Below are 10,355 nucleotides of genomic sequence, written 5' to 3' on the forward strand. Positions count from 1 at the left end.
GGAGCCTTTGTGTGCCAGTTTGTATGTGGGCACCGTCTGCTTACTGCTGGATGCTGTCGTCGGAGCTTGCGTGGGTCCCCAGGCCCATGCTGACCGTGTGTTCATCAGGCGTCCAGACCCCCTGCCATCCCAAATCAGAGAGAAAGGAGAGGGGGAACCTGCCAGCTATCTTGGAAAATCACAAAGATTTGTCTTTTTATTTTCTGTGATTATTTTTTTTTCACCTGTTAGATGTCGTAAGTCATTGCGGGCGGTTTGCTACGTTCCTGCTGTGGTTTGCATGGGAGGAGGTGCTGGATTAGCAAGGGGCTCACTCAGTTTCTCCAGGTAAACGGCAGATGGACGGCGGCGAGTTCTGACATGTTTCGGAAGTCGTCTGTTTGATGGGCAGTCTTGGCGATCTGTCACCGCCCCTGTTGCCCACTGTATTTTGACTCTCAGCCAAAGCGATTGTCCCAAACTGTATGAGATGATTGTTCTCTGCCCCATGGGGGTGTTGCTCTCCCCCGAGAGTGGACCGCAGCTAGTGAGCCTCTGTCATGCGCGGATGGCCCTGGGTTCACTCTGGGCTAGCCCGAACGGCTGTGTGCTCCAGGCCACAGGCCGACCTTGTCTCTTCACCAGAAAAGGATATGGCATCTGACTGCTGACGGCCGTCCCAGGCGCTGCCGTGTGTTGCCACTCTGGGAACAGACTCGCTGGCCCGCCTTCAGCAACTCCCGGGGGGCTCCCCGAGGATGGTCAGGGTACCCAGGGCTCTCCTGAATCCAGGAGTTAATTCCATGGGATGCAAGCATTTCGCTGTGGCGATTTAAGCTGCTGTTAACCTTGTTTGATTGTTCTATTTTTGGGCTTTATTGCTGTATTTTTTAGGCTATATGTGAAGGTCTTAAGATTCCCATAATGCACCATTTAGCCGACTGTGCTTTTGTAAACGGAAATAAAATTTTAAGAATGACACTTGATTTTCACGGCTGTGCCGGGGCATCTCACTGTGGTTTGAGTTTCCATTTCCTTCTTAGCAAATGCTGTCGCGTCTTTTCCATGTCCACCATCCATGTGTGGTCTTCAGTAGCGTGGCGGGGGGGAGGTGCTGAGGGAGACATGCATGTCGCTCATCCCACGATCCCCATTCTACAGACGGAGAACCCGCGACCCCAGAGGGAACGTGTGTCCAGGTCTCCCCCGCACGCTGCGATCGCTGAAGGGGACAGAGGGCCGGCGGCACGGGGGCCTGAGCACGCTGTGCCAGGCCTCGGGGCGGTTTCGGGTGCCTTGGCTCCGGAGTGGGATGGGTAATCGCAGGTCAGTGTCCCGGCCACAGCAGACACAACCATCCCCCTGCAGAAGCTGCCGGTTCCGAGGGCTCCCACTCTGTAAGCAGAAGGCAGTGCCCCAGGAGGCACCTTGTCTGTGGGGCAGCGGGGGTGAGCAGGACTTCTGAACCTGGAGCTGCTTCATCCCCATGAGTGCTGCTGTCACAGAGCACACCCCGGAGAGACAGGAAGCAGCTTCCCAGCTGAGGCTCACCGGGCTGACACGGAGGTCTTGACAGGGCTCTGCTCCTTCTGAAAGCTCCAGAATTGTTTCCCTGCCTTTACCAGGCTGTGCCTGCTGCCCCTTCCACGTTCAAAGCCACAGTGGCCGGAGGAGGCTGCCCTGCATTGTACCACCCTGGTCCTGAGCACACGTGCAGGGACCTTATGATTGCACTGGGCCCACCTGGAGAATCCACCTGTTTCTAAGATCATTGGAGAGCGACCTTAATTCTCTCTTTTTAAAAAAGACTTATTTATTTACTTGAGAGGCAGAGTTAAAGACAGGGAGGGAGAGACAGGTCTTCCATCCACTGGTTCACCCCCTAAATGGCCACACTGGAGCCAGGAACTTCTTCCCAGTCTCCCACGTGAGTACCAGAGCCCGAGCACTTGGGCCATATTCCACTCCTTTCCCAGGCCACTAGCAAAGAGCTGTAGCCTTGACTTGGATGGGGGCCCATATGGGATGCCAATGCCACAGGTGGAGGCTTAACCTAATTCTTTTTTTTGAAAAGTCATATTTATTTGAAAAGCAGGCAACACATAAAGAGGTAGAGAGAGAGAGAGAGAGAGAGAGAGAGAGGTCTTCCATTCACTGGTTCACTCCCCAAATGCCTGCAACAGCCAGGGTAGGGCCAGGCTGAAAACAGAAACCAGGAACTGCATGCAGGTCTCCCACATGGGTGGCAGGGACCCAAGCCCTGAGCCATTGCCTGCTGCCTCCCAGAGCGTGCATCAACAGGAAGTTGGATCAGAAGCACAGCTGGGACTTGAACCCAGGCACTCTAATCTATGGACATCCCAAGTGATGGCTTAACCTCTGAGCCAAGTGGCCACTCCAACTGTGATTCCTTCTGCAAGTTCAAGTCCCCTTGCCATGTGAGATTGCATGTTCATTCTGCTTGGGGATTAGGACATAGACATCTCTGGGAATCACTGCTCTGGCCTCCACAGCCTGCCTGATTGTTTAGGGGACAGGGCGTGGATAACAGTGAGGGCCCCAGGAGGAACAGGTGCCCCTAGGGGTGTGGATTGAGGGGGAGCAGACAGGAGCTGTCCAGCAAGCCTGCTGCCCTCGAGTGTTTACGCTGTAGCCAGGGAGAGCAGCTGGAGCCATTGTAAAGCCACGTGGTCAGAGTGTCATGGAGAAAGATGCTGCCGGGGAGGGGACGAGGGGAGTGGCAGTGTAACCAGGGTGGGCTTCACTGAGATGGTGCCATTTAAGCCAAGACTGGAAGGAGACAAGGAGCCCCTGTGGGGCTCTGCACGAGCTGCTCTCATCCTGTCTTGATTGCTTGCTTTTCCCTCTGAGCTCTCTCTCTGTCTAGCAACTCGTGCCTCCCCCCCCCCCCCCCCCCCGAAGAACGAGCCAGGCTAGCCTGCCTTTGGTGCTGTGGTTTAGGGGATACTTTATTTTTTGCCTGCTGGGTGAGAGAGCTCTCTCCTTTCACCCCTTCTCCCTAGCAAATCTTTCAGGTCTCAGTTTATCCATCAGCTTGTTCAGGAATGCACCCTTGTCCCTCATCTAGGTCGGGGGCTGCACCTTACGCTTCTCGGATGCCCACGCTCCCCCCACCAGTCTGAGCTGTTGGTTTCCTGTCTCAGTCTCTAAGCCCCTGGGAGCCAGGGGCGGTCACAGTCTCTGCCCCGGCACCTAGCCTGGGTCCTTGCTTGTGGCAGGTGTTCAAGAAGCATCTGTGAGGCGAACGGACGCCTCTGCTGTCCACCGCATGAGGTCAGCCTACCCCTAGCTGAATTGTGACTCCACCACTGGCCGGGGGCTTTCCTTGGGGGAAGTGACCTCAGAGTTTTGTGCCACAGGCTCTAGAGAGAAGAGGCAACGATGCTAATTTCCCCAGGGCTGGTGTGAGGCCCAGGCTAGGCGAACCCCGTACCTGTTTAGGGGAGAAGCCTAAAACCCACTGATGTGTTATCATCTTATGTTGCTCTCCCGTGTTGCATTGCACACAATTTTACCTGCTCAACTTCCCAGGTGCTTCTAACTTTGAATTGTTTGGGAACAAAACTGGGCATGAAGCCAGCATTCAAACACCCTGGCCAGCAGATGAACCCCTTGAGTGATTCCACAGTGCCCTCCGGGAGGCCATTCCCTGTTTCCTGACTGGCTACTTAGAGACCACTTCAGCCCACTCACTCTTCAAGGACCTGAGTGTAGTCAATGCCCCTTCAAAAAGACAAGAGCCCCTGCCTATATGAGGGTACTTCAGAAAGTCCGTGGGGGATGCTTGTATGACCTAGCGCTTAAGACACTGGTTAAGAGGCTGGTGCCAGCATCCCATATGGGTGTCCATTCGAGGCTTGGCTGCTCCACTTCCAATCCAGCTCCCTGCTCATGTGCCTGGTAAGACAGTGGAGAATGGCCCAAGTCCTTGGGCCCCTGCAGCCATGTGGGAGACCTAGAGGAGGCTCCTGGCCCCTGGCTTTGGATTGGCCCGGCTCCAGCCATTGTGGCCATTTGGAGAATGAACCAGTAGATGAAAGACCTCTCTCTTGGTCTCTGCCTCTCTCTTTTTGTAACTCTGCCTTCCAAATAAAGAAATATTTAAAAACGATTGCAGTTAAGATGCCTGCATCCTGCATCAGGGTACCTGGGTTCCAGCCTCGATCTGCTCCAGATTGCAGCTTCCTGTGAATGCACACCCTGGGAGAGGGCAGGTGGGGGCTCAAGTGGCTGGGTCCCCGCTACCAGTGTGGGAGACCTGGCCCCACCTTTGGAGGCATTTGAGGAGTGAACCAATAGTTGGGAGTTTGTTTGCTCTCTCAATCTATTTTAACTCCATTCTCCATTAATTGTTTGAAGTGCTCTTGCAGGTGTGGCTCCTGTAGGCTGGGTAGGGGCCAGTGCCTCCCAGGGCTGTCTTCTCCGTTAGACCCAGTGCAGTGTCTAGGAGCTGGGTTGCTGTGGAGACTTGTGAAAATGTTCTTCTTTTTAAAATCCAAAGGCCAAAATGGCCTTTTGGGTTAAAGAAATTGTCTTAATATATGATACTAATATATTCACCTTTATACCAATGCACTGATAAAAATACGTTTTACAATAATTTGTGGAGGTAGCTGTCCACTCGTGTCCAGGGCCCACGTGCCTGGTCCCCTCTGTCAGTCCCAGTGTGCCCGGCCAGACCTGCTGCTGCTCCACGCGTGGAGGCGTGCACACATTGACATGTTCAGCGCACCCCCCTCAGGCACCCCCATTGCCCTCATGCTAAGGTTCTGAGTTCCACCATGTTTACTCCCGTTTGTCCCCCTCTCTCCTGGAACAGAGAGTCTGGGAGACCTGGGCACTCGGACCCGTGAGCTGAGGAAGCTCTGTGGACTTTGCAACCCTCGGCTTTTCCCTTTGTAAAACGGGATGTGTGGGGTGACAGCTCTTTCCTTGTCAGTGCACTTCCCTTCTCTGGGCGCCAAGTCCTCCTCTGTTCCTTTGGAACCTCCAGCCCCTCATCCCAGGAAGACTCCCCCCACCTGCTGGCCATGGCTGATTGGTCAGGGGTAAACATGAGGCCTAAGGTGGGCCAGCCGGGGCTCCTGGAACAAGGGATAGAGAAGAAGTCTGTTTGCCAGTGAGGCGCTCGGATGTGTCAAGCCGAGCCAGTTTGTTTAACACAGGCTTATGAGCATCTACTGTGTGCTTGACATAGCTCCGACGCTGCAGATACAGCACGTGTGTCTTACATATTTATAAACATGGATACATTAGGCTGCGTTTCCTGTCCCAGGGAGGACATCCATCTGAGAGAACAAAGCCATCGGATAGGGTACAGGAGAGACAGGAGACAGAAGAGCCGTGGCAGTTTGTCACTCCCAGCTCGGCTTGGGCCATGTGACCTGTTGGCAGTCCAGCTTCTAGCTGTGATTTCTCCTTTTTGCCTGAGCTAGCCAGGATGGCGTTTGATCAATGCAAAGAGCAGACATGGTTAATTTTTTAAAAAATTGTTATGGAAAAATGAATGAAAAGATAATGCACATGTTCCATGAAGTTTTTGAACATTCCTTGGGCATTTCTTTTGATGAGTTACTTACACATTTGAAAGGCAGAGAGAGAGAGAGAGAGAGAGAGAGAGAGAGAGAAATAAGTTTCATCTGCTAGTTCACTCCCCAAATGCCTGCAACAGCCTGGGCTTGGCCAGGCCAAATCAGGAGCCAGAAACTCCAGCTGGGTCTCCCCAAATGTGTGACAGAGAGCCAAGTACCATCTGCTGCTGGCTCCCAGGGTGCAGTAGCGAGAAGATGGATCAGAAGCATTGGTGGGACTCGACCCCAGGCGCTCCAACAGGAGACACAGGTGTCCCCGGCAGCAGCCTAACCTGATGTCCTTCACTGCCCACCCCCCTTGCATATTCTTGAATGACTGATTTCCAGATTCTGGAGCTGTTGTAATTCCATCACTCCCTGAAGTATTTCCCAATGTAAACTCAGGTGTACACCCACACGCATGCCCTGATGGTGAAATCACGATTCTCTCTGTCTGAATGTGTGCTTCTCTGCCTCTGTAAAAAAAAGAAAAATCGTGGAAAAATGGAAAGAAAAGATAAGTGCATTTTGGTGCAACAAAGTTTGAAATTCATGGATATTTTCACACTACACATTTCTACGGATGTTTCTGAAGACCCCTAATTGGAAAGTGTTGTTCTCTATTGGAACCTGGACTGAATTTATAATTGCTACTGAAGATGGCCCCAGGAAACAGAGCCTGGATATTCTGGGATTGGGTTGATGAATTATTCAAGAAGGGCAGAGAAGCCCTCCTTGCCAGGGGGAAGTGGGACACGGGTTCTCCGTGGCGGGTGGTGGCATCACAAACCCTCAAATCATCACCGGTAGTGACAGAGATGATAGGCAGGCAGCGGAAAAGCCTAGAGATTTCCAGTGGTTCTGACACCCAGTTTCTATGGCAACAAGAGGGAATTTGAGCATCTTGGAGTAGCCTGGATTCTTGTGGGTGTAGAGCGTGCGCCCGGGGAAGAGGAGGATTTAGAAACTGCAACACCATCTGATCGAGCGCACGCTCGGAGAACAGGCAGGCCTTGGGATGGCCTTGGAGGGCCTCTCAGCTGCTCTGGTGGGAGGTCAGGTATGACCTAGGACCAGGGTCAGTGAGATGATGGACAAGGCTGCGTGCCTGTGGCTGCAGGGCTGCTATACCAAGCACAGGTGGGGTAGGAACAGCTGAGTGGACAAGGGTAAGGAAATGGGGGTGCCCAGTGTCCCCTGAATTCTACCTCATTAACCCCTAGAAGCAGCTCCCTCTACATCCCCTTCCCCTGTCCCCACCCCAAGTGTGGGAACCAGCCCTCTTCTAGCGATGGCCTTGAACTGGCTGTACCCGAGTGTCAGCTCAGGCTGATGCCACCTGCTGGCTGCCCTTCCCCTCTTCCCTGGCACAAAGCTCCCCTGCAAATAAGCCCTTCTGGAACTATCCTGAAGTGAAGGTGCCACCTGGAAGCGTGTCCGAAATCCTGCTTACCCGTCCCTTCCCCAAATCTGCTCCTCGCCTAGGCTTCCCATCTCTGTGATTGGCACCCACTATGCACCCAGCTGCTCAAGCCAACAGCCTTGTAAGCCGTTACCCCTTTCTCGTTTGTCCTGAATCTAATTCCTAGCAAGGCCTTTGATTGCATCTTTGACATAGATATTTGCTGTCAGGCTATCAAATAGAATCTGATATTTGATATCACCACTGCTTGTACTTTTTTTTTTTTATGCAAGACATCAGCCTTTCTCAAGTGCACCAGTGTTCAGGAGCCTCCTAGCTGGTCTCTCTGCTCGCTCACTCGCGCCTCCTGTGGTTTAATGTCCGCACATTTGCCAGAAATTGTCCTACCCTGCTGATGTCACCCTCGGAAGCTTGCGTTGACCATGAGCTTCCGAGCCCTTTGCATCATGGTCCTTGCTGTGGTTCAGCTGTGGGTCGAGTGGGCCGCCCAAGGTGTTAGGTGTTGGAAGCTTGGTCCTCAGTGTGCTGATGTTGAGAGGTGATGTAGAACCTCAGAGTCGGGGCTGGCATTACGGCACAGTGGGTTAAAATGCTGCCTGCCATGCTGGCATCCCAGATGGGCACTGGTCTGAGTCCTGGGAACTTCATGTGTGATCTCACTCCCTGCTAATGTACCTGGGAAGGCAGCGGAAGATGGCTCAGGTATTTGGGTCCCTGCTACCCGCATGGGAGACCAGGTGGAGTTCCAGGCTCCTGGCTTTCGCCTGGCCCAGATCTTGACATTGCAGCCATTTGGGGAGTGAACCAAGTCTTTATCTGTCTCTCCCTGTCTCCCTGAAACTCTGCCTTTCAAATAAATAAACCTTTTTTTTTTTTTTTTTAAGTCATTGAAAAGAAATTTAAGAGGAAGGTAAAGCCTTGTAGAAGGTGTTTGGGTCACTGGGTGCTGCCCACAGGAGGGCTTAACCAGTCTCCAGGAGCAGTTGGTTCTCTAAGTTGTCATCAAAGACAAGACCCGCCCCTCCCCCACCTGGCTTCCGGTTTCTCCAGGTGACTTCCCCCCTACCTCTGGCTCTTGCCCTGATCCCCTTAGGCCCTCACCAGAGAGGCTGAACTGCAGAGCTGCCCCGTCTTGGGACTTCCAGGGTCCAAGACCATGAGCTCAACACACTTCCTTTCCTTGTACATGTCCAAGCCCTGGGTATTTTGTTACAGAGAAGTGGACTAACACAGCCTCCGAGGCACCACGGGGCCTGGGCTGGCCTCACCTGTTTCCGCAACCTCCCCTACAGTCTCCCGCTTCCCCCACTCGCCTCCAGCCTCAGGGACCTCTTTTCTCGCTGTTTCTTCTCCCAGATGGCAGCAGGTGCACTCTGTCACTTCACGCAGGCCTCTGCTGGAACGCTGTCTTCGCCGAGAAGCTGCCGTGAAACCTCTGCCTTTTCTGTCGCTTTCCTTGGTCTGCCTTTCTTCCAGCACGCTCGTCACTACTCGGCATGTGTTCTTACCTGCATGTCTTCTACCTTATTTATTTATTTATTTTAGAAAATTTTATATCTGAAAGGCAGAATTTCAGGGGATGGTGGTGGGGGAGAGGGAGACAGACAGACATGAGAGACAGACAGAGTGAGAGAGAGCTTCTATCTGCTGGTTCACTCCCCAAATGGCTGCAATGGCCGGGGCTGGGCCAGGTCAAAGCTGCTAGCCTGGAATTTCATCCAGTTCTCCCACCTGGGACCCAGGCCCTTGGGCCATCTCCCGTTGTTTTCCCAGGTGCATCAGAATGGAGCCGGGTGGGAATTGAAGCAGGGCTCTGAAATGGGATGATGGAGTCCAGGCAGCGACTTCACCTGCAGTGTTAGCATGCAGCCCCTGTGTTTCACTTTAGAGTGTAAGCTCATGAAACTTCTCAACAAAGGAGCAAATGCATGGTGGCCGTAGGAGAGGCACCCAACAGGGCGGAGTTCCCCGAGGAAGTGCCAGTTCCTTTTTTATCACTGCCAAGGAGGTTTGTGAGCAGGGGCCCTTGAGGCACAGCAAGGGGTCCTCGCCTGTGTTCCCAGAGTGGGTGGGGCCATAGCTGCTCAATGCCTCTAGTCCTGCTCCCCAGGTTCCACGCAGTAGAAAGCACTTGTTGGGAGCATATATTATTATTATTTTGACAGGCAGAGTGGACAGAGAGAGAAAGAGGGAAAGGTCTTCCTTTGCCGTTGGTTCACCCTCCAATGGCCGGCGCGGCCGGCACACTGCAGGCGGCGCACCGCGCTGATCCGAAGGCAGAAGTCAGGCGCTTCCTCCTGGTCTCCCATGCGGGTGCAGGGCCCAAGCCCTTGGGCCATCCTCCACTGCACTCCTGGGCCACAGCAGAGAGCTGGCCTGGAAGAGGGGCAACTGGGACAGAATCCGGCGCCCCGACCCGGACTAGAACCTGAGGTGCCGGCCCGCAGGCGGAGGATTAGCCTAGTGAGCCGCGGCGCCGGCCGGGAGCATATATTATTAGTGCTTCTCTTGGAAAAGAACTGGATCTGTGGGGGTTGCCTGCACTTTGAAGAGAAGTTAACTTCATGGTGGTGTAGAACTCCTGGCTGGGGGCCCTGCCATTGCTACACCCAGGGCAGTGGTTTAGACCATGGATCCAAGTTGCTGGATTCATACCCCCACTGGCCATGAGATGTGGGGCTCATTACCCAACCTCTTAGAATCTTCAGTTAGAAACAACCACTGGGTCCCCCTGGGAGGAGGAGAGCAGCCCCAGGCCGGCTGTGGAGTGCAGTACCTAGCACTTGGTACGCTCTCCATGAACCGGCAGCTCCTGCTGTGATCTTGGCTATATAGAAACAAACATGGAACAGAGACAGGGCTCAGGCTGGTGACGGGACAGGCAAGGAATGGTGAGTGAGAGCCAGAGCGTCACAGGGTCACAGTGCACCGAGGTGGTCCTGGCACCCTCCCCCACCCACAGAGAACAGATCCTGCCTTGTCGACAGGAGCTGCCGAGGGCAGTGGGAAGGTGACCACGTGGCAGGAAGTCCAGGGACCACAGCTGAACATTTCCACTTTATTGTCTGTAAACTCTTCTTTGGTAAACAAGACAAGGGACCCAAAGAGCAAAGGAGCACACCAAGGGAAGACACCAAGGCAGGGGCGGTGCCCCCACAGACGGGCACTTGGGGAGACGGCTATACTGTTAGCATGGTGGCGGATGGAACCCGGGAGTCTGGGGTGGCTGGTGGCATGGGGGGGGGAGGCAGAGGGGAGCAAGAGGAGAAGTCCACTCTGTTGGACATAGAAGCCTAAATCTTACAGTGAGGGAGCTCATGCATCACAGCGGAGAGAATTGGGGGAGCTCCACCCACGCCCCC

The sequence above is a fragment of the Lepus europaeus genome, chromosome 19 (assembly GCF_033115175.1).
Source record: "Lepus europaeus isolate LE1 chromosome 19, mLepTim1.pri, whole genome shotgun sequence".
Taxonomy (NCBI): Eukaryota; Metazoa; Chordata; class Mammalia; order Lagomorpha; family Leporidae; genus Lepus; species Lepus europaeus.